Genomic DNA, 7,500 nt, shown 5'->3' on the forward strand with positions numbered 1-7,500 from the left:
CCTTGTCTGGTTTGGTGCTTTTTATAGTCTCATCATTCTTAAGTGTCTGTAGGGGTAACAAGAGAATTTCCTAAAAGTGTTATTAGCTATAGTTGTTATATTATTGGTGACATTGCTGAGTGTTATTATAAATGTCAGAGCTTTTTAGAACAATGCATAGCTTTTCAAAATACAAATAAAATTTATGAAAGGGAATCAAATTAGGAGGCATACAATAATCCAGTCCATAAGAAAGAATATCTTTTTGTGTCCTCCGTAAGGATTCTATCAGAAAAATTGAAAATGACCTGGTTTTTATCTACTTTTTTCTTCACATCAATACCCAGTTTTAAAATTTGTTACTATGAATATTATCCACTCTGAGTAGTTTGTTACTGGCCTTGGCCTTCACTTTCTCAGTAGTATTCCATACATTTATAAAATCAACAGCATAAAAACACTTATCACTCGAGCATATAATCTATGTAGCAATTGGTCCACCTTTCATGATGAAATTAATTTTCTAAAAAACTTCTTTATAAATAATGGGTATTCAATGTATTTATTTGATAAAAAAAGAAAAAAAAAAAAAACTTTTCCATGTAAAAAAATTCTCAGATAAACCTGTTGTATCTACTGTCAAAGGGGACCATAGATATGTAAAACTGCCATTTATGGGGAAATGGAGCTTTGAAGTTAGAAAACAACTAAAAACGCTCCTAAAAAACAATTACCCGCAAATAAAATTCACTTCTGTCTTCAGTAATACTAACACTATTACAAATTTCTTAAAACAACCTATGAGATGCCACTTTGATTTGTGTTCTCATGTAGTATATCTATTTACCTGTCCTGACTGCCAAGTCAGGTACGTGGGGTCCACCTCATGATGGTTATGTCAACGCATAATGGAATACAAAGGCAAATCATTTCGTACGGGACTACCGCTGAGCAGACCATCTTTCTCGGCCATAAGAGAGCACTCTCACCAACACTCACATCCTTTCTTCAACACAGATTTCAATATTCATTCCTCCCGCCTAGACCTCATTATCTCGGAATCTTTGTTGATCCGAAAGATGAAATCGGAGCTTAACAACAACACTACCGCAACTACCCTATTTACTAATCAGCGGTTTTCATTCCCCTGACTATCACCCATGTTGGTTAGTTCTTTCATATATTTATTCCTGTGTTGTTGTTTTTTCTCCATGTATATACCCATTTGTCTAATAATATATCTGTATTATTATTATTTTGCTCTCATTTTGTTATAACTTTGATCTTATTGTTGTTTGTACCTTCTCATTACCTATTTTATTTAGAGAACCTCTTTTATCCATTTCGTTCTGTTGTCTAATGGACACTGTTTTTTGGTTATATATTACAATACTGATAATAGAGAAAGTGAACTCTGAAACGTTTGCAAATAAACATGAAATTAATCACGGCCGTATTAGTCTACCTCTTCATTTTGACTGTTCGACGCCTATGTGGAAAACCTGTAACGACATAATATATATATATATATATATATATATATATATATATATATATATATATACACACACAAACACACACCAATTTCCGGGTGAAAACTGTGTGTGTGTGTGTGTGTGTGTGTGTGTGTGTGTGTGTGTGTGGGTGTGTGTGTGTGAATGTGTGTGTGTGTGTGTGTGTGTGTGTGTGTGTGTGTTTGTGTGTGTGCATACATATATGTGTGTGTGTATATATATATGTATATATATATGTGTGTGTGTGTGTGTATTAATACACACACACGTTTATTTTATTTATCATTTATGGATCCCCTCTATAGGGGACACAGGGGACATTAAACAAATGATAGCCCCTCCCTCTTCAATAGTTACGCCACTGCACGTCTATGTGTAGGTATATGTACACTATGTCTCTTCTTTTTAGGCAGTGGACTGAGCTTGTGGTGTCTGCTGAACTGCAAGAGGATCCAGGGGGGGATGAAGCTCCAGTTGTTCTTGTTCTTCTCGCTCTTGTTCTTGACCAACTTGGTTGCGATGCCGGGGGCCGCTGTGGCCGAGCTGTGGGCTATGCAGTGTCGCCAGGTTTCGGCCGAGGTGAACCTTGCGCTCGTCGCCTTCTACACCATCGCCGCTACCATGGAGAGGAACGCCTTCGCTCTGATGGCAGCTTATAGGTGAGGCAGAAAAGAACTTAACAGTGTACTAAAATATTGTTTTGTATTTATTGATTTTGGATATATCAAATACAAACCTATACATGATATACACATATATCTAAATCTATATATTATCAATATTACATTACCATTAGTATCATAGCTGCTGTTGTTAACTGAAGTTTAAACTTGTCAACCCGTAGATTGGTGGCCGTGTGTTGGCCCCATAAGTACAAGTTGCTGTCTCTACGGCTCGTAGTGGCCCTGCTGAATGTCTTTGTTCTTGGGGGAGTCATGGTCCTGTGGCTGACGGTGTTCCTCGAACAGGTAACTAAACCCAAGCAGCACGTATAGCAAGAATACATGCCATGCCCATTTCTTTTTTTCTTTGTTGGATTTCTTGGCTGTCAACCAGCGGCATGTGCCCAAGGTTATTAAGCCAATGGATCGTATTTATTCTATGAATCTATATAAGGTCATACAGTTTTGTCTCCCTTAGAAAAGTGATTACTTTACTTAATATTGGTTGTCTATTGTTATGGTGTTTATGGCAGGATATTAATATATGGTTTATTGTCATGTGGTTTGTGCAATGGGGGCACTGTGGAGGGAATCTTTTTTCGATATAAGGAGTGAGGTGGGTGAGTCTTGTAGAGTTGGATGTGTCCCACAGTTCTATATTGTGTCTGATTTTGTGTGTGAGTTGGAGGCTGGTCCACCCACTTTGCCACAGATGTATTTTTGCTTTTATAAGAGACACAAATCACCTTAGATCTGTACGAACTTTGGCAGTGTCCAGATCGCTAGTTGACTCGTCTAATTTGTCAGCCTGTTCATTGCCATTTATACCAGAGTGGCCTGGTACCCATATTAGCTTGATTGATTTGTTGGCACCATGTAACTTACGAATGATATTACCCAGCAGTTCATTTTTAGTGGTTTCTAATGTTTTAATATATAGTGCAAAATCAATGGCAAAAAGTTCAGCAAGAAATTCGATGTATGATTTGGCAGTCTAAACTTTAGTTCACATTCAGTCAACCATACACCTGCATCCACACAATCATCTGTCTTGGAGCTGTCGGTATATATATGAAAAAATATTAGATGTTTAATAAGGATCTCTCTGAACCTCTGGCGTACCTCCACCTCCGGCGCCATGGCCTTGGCTGATGGAAGCCAGGCTTCCATGATAGAAGAATTGGGGGTTTCCCATAGCGCTATGTTTGACTGAACCAGGGTATCGATGGTAGAGAGATCTATACCGACTTTCTCGACGAAGTCGTGGAGTCGCGTGGCAAAGGGCCTAGTGCTTCCGTTGCCATTAGGGAGGCTTGGGTCTCAAGCCACCTTTGCGGCATAGGTCAGTGCTAACTGGCCATGTCTGAGTTGGAGAGGAGGTACTCCTGACTCCACCTCAAGACGCTCGATTCTAGTACCTTTTAGGGCTCCAACACACACACACAAACAAGCATTCTGCACAGCATCCAAACCTTTCAAACTTGTTTTCGATGCCGAACCATACACGATTGACCCATAATCTAATTTAGACCTAATCAGGGCTCTATATATAATTAGCAAAGACTGTCTATCAGCTCCCCATTTATTACAAGTGATATACTTTAATGAGTTTAGTGCTCTTTGACATATATTCTTTAATTGACCAATGTGGTCTTTCCAATTGAGTCTGCTATAAAAGAGCAGACCAAGAAATTTAGCTGAATTTTGAATAGGTATTGGATGGTTGTCTAGAGTTGGCCTGATGTTCAGCTTCCTCCTATGTGAAAAAATGACCCCAATACTCTTTCTTGTGGAAAACTTAAAACCCCACTGGAGTCCCCAGTTATGAATCATATCCAGTGCCAATTGGATGCAATTTGCTGATAATTCTGCATTATTGCTGGAATGCCATAATGCACAATCATCAGCGTACAGTGAGCATTTGAGGGAGAGCTGGTATGATGTCATTTATCTTACATAGAAATAATGTTGGTGACAAGACACTTCCTTGTGGGACCTCATTTTCCTGGACAAAAATGTCCGAAAAAGTGGCATTGTCAGAAAACAATTTAACAGCAAAAGTTCTGTCAGATTTTGAATAAAACAAGGCAAGTTTCCAAGTAATTCAAAAGCATAAAGTTTTCTGAGTAGGCCATATCACCATGTCATATCGTAGGCATTTTCTATATTTAAAAGTTCTGAAATCAAATAATTTCTTTTTGGCAATTGCCTCTTGAATATGACTGTCCAGCTTTAGTAGTTGATGGAGAGTTTGGTGTCCCTTTCAGAAGCCGCACTGCTCGTCAACTAGCAAATTACTGGAATTAAAAAATTGCAGTAACCTACTGTTAACAATTCGTTCCATGATCTTGCACAAGCAACTTGTCAACGCAATTGGGCGGTAGGAGATGGCAGATCTGGGATTACCCCCTCCTTTCAATATGGGAATGATGTGGGCGAAGTGCCATGAGTTTGGAAAAGTGTGGCTTTTCTAAATTTCATTGTACACTTCTAGCAACTTAATCATGTCATCATGATTAAGATGTTTTATCATCTCATATTGAATCTCATCGGGGCCTGGGGATGTTCCTCTACAGGCTTCTAGGGCTCGGACAAGCTCATCCATTGTTAGATCTTTATTGTAATCAAAGTCATCTCCTGTGGCAAAGTGAATAGGTTGCAGCTCAGCTGCTTCCTTGATGGTCAGGAATGCGGGATGGTTAGTATGCTTAGCTGCTTGTATGAGAGAACTGCCTGGCGAATGCATTAGCAATGTGTCTAGGTGTATCTAAATTATTACCCTCATGAATGATGTTAATTTTGAAAGATGTTTTTTTCTTACTGATTTTATTGACAATGGACCAAACCTCTGATATTTTGGTATTGCTGTTAATTGTAGAGACAAAGCTCCGCCAGGTGTTTCTTTTTGCTTGTCTTATTATTCTACGAGCCCTAGCTCTTGCTTGTTTGTAATTGCAAAAGTTCTCATTTGTGATGTTATTTTTGAAAAGCCTGTAGGCCTTATTGCATCAGCACAGCGCCCTGCGGCAATCTGGTCTCCACCATGGAACTCTATGTTTAACACTATCTGTCGAAGTTTAAGGAATGGATAGCAATGCTGCTTCTAAAATAGAATACTGAATATTGTTTACTTTATCATCACTGGTTTCTCCAACAAGTTCGAGCTTGCGCTCCTTGTGAAGGCGACCCAGTCTGCTTTTTTTCCGTTAAATTTAGGTGCTGAAGGCGTTCTCACTGTGTCGCATGAATATTCAATTAAAATAGGAAGACGATCGCTTCCTAATGAGTCGGCAATGGTGTACCACAGGCTCTTTGCTGCTGTTGATGAAGAGCCCAGTGATAAGTCAATAAATCTCAAATTACCGGTATTATCGTCCACCCGCGTCGGACTACCATCGTTCAGGACTAAATCAGACTCATTAATCAGCTTATCTACTTGCTCATCTTTACCATCCACCTACAGGGAACCCCATAACAAATGATGAGCATTAAATTCACCTAAAATTACTTTATTTTGTGCCAGACGTTCCTGAAGAGCAAAGAGCTCATCATAGATTATCACTTTATCAGGTGGACAATAAACTGAACATATAGTCAGATATGTACCATTAATTTTTACTTTGCATGCGACAAACTCCAAAGTAGAATCAATAGTCACTTCAGTAAAAGGGAGGCTTTGGTGGATGTACATGGCGACTCCGGCTCCACCCATACCCTCACGTTCTTTCCGACATAAATGGTAGTTTCTCAGCGAAACGACCTCGTCAGAGACGAGGAGTGTTAAGTGCGTTTTTTGGAGAACTATAATATCGGGAGTATAGGACGAGGCTAATAATTTAAGGTTATTTACTTTAGATCTAAGACTTTGACAGTTCCATTGTATAATGGTTGACGCGAAGATTACGTTTTATGGAGTTTGGAAGTGAATTGTCCACCAGTTATAATTTTCTTTTCATGGGAGGGAGGCACCTCCTCTCCCTCGCTTCCCGGGGACCTCTCTCGGGAGTGTTTGGAGAGAGAAGCCTCTCTCGAGGGAGACGACTGACAGATTGCGGTCTGCTTCTCTGTCGAGAAACCGATCGCGCGCCAGGCGAAGTCCTCACAGGAGTAGCCCGGATGGGGAGGTGCGCTCCGGACTGTGATTCGGTATCAGCCTCCTTAAGATGTTTCTGCTGGGTTGGTGCAGCCATTAGATCGACCAATTTAGTCAACTGATAAACTTTAATATTTAATTCTTTAACTGTTTGTTTCAATTCAGCAATTTCTTTATCTTTAGCTGCAAGCTGTTTACTGACATCACTTGCACTAGTGGTGTTGTTAGTTACTGCTGCAGCATAGGAAGTATCAGGTTTGTATGTTAAACTTTCCACTTTCCTCTTAGCTTCAGTATAACTAACTTCATGTTTTCTCGTATATGCCAATGTCTCAGTCTCCTTCTTCAGGATTCTGCACTCAGCAGATCCTGACTGATGGGGACCTCCACAGTTAGCACATTTGGAAATCTGGCTAGTACATGTGATGGTGTCATGGGCTTCAGCACATTTACGGCAAACAAATTTATTTGAGTCTTTGTCAATACATCTTAATGAGGTGTGTCCGAATTGTTTGCCATATATTACAATGCATTGGCTTTATGACATAAGGTCTTACTTGGACACGTTCATATCCGACATTGACATACTCTGGGATTTTATTTAAAGCAAAAGTAAAAATACAGAGCCCAGTTTTCGTTCGCACATTCCCGTCCTTCTTGGTCATACAATGAACGTCCACTACGTCTTGGTCCTTCATGCTCTCGAGAATTTCACTTTCTTCCATCGTCCTCAAATCCCTGTGAAAGATTACTCCCTTACAGGTATTTGGGCCAATAGGAATAGTTACTTTAACTCGACGATCATGAATTTGCGTCAGCTTAAGTAGATCCTTAATCTGGGAGGTATATTGTACTTTAACAAGGAGGCTTCCATCTCACAATTTTTTGACAAAATCAAAATCGCCGTTCACTTGACCATCAAAGACCTTTTTGATGATAAAGGGCTTCATGTTCAAAAGCGATTGATTTTCATTCACGCATTTTACATTCGCGAATCTTGCATTCTGGGTAGGGATTTTAAAAAGTGGTCTTCTCGTTTTGTCATTAGTGGGGGTTCTGTTCATGGTCGAATTTGTAGTCATGAGTCGCCCCTCCTCCTTGAGGAGGAGAAGGGGTAGCCGGGGTAGCATCCATCCTAGGTATCGGACCAGGCCCGACCACTTGTCTCAAATCCGTAGTCCTTAAACCTTCCCCTGTCACCCTTCCAGAGGCGAACCTTTTTCTATCTGTCACAGGTCTTTGATTTTTAATA

This window comes from Penaeus chinensis, chromosome 5 (genome assembly GCF_019202785.1).
Source record: "Penaeus chinensis breed Huanghai No. 1 chromosome 5, ASM1920278v2, whole genome shotgun sequence".
NCBI classification, from domain to species: Eukaryota; Metazoa; Arthropoda; class Malacostraca; order Decapoda; family Penaeidae; genus Penaeus; species Penaeus chinensis.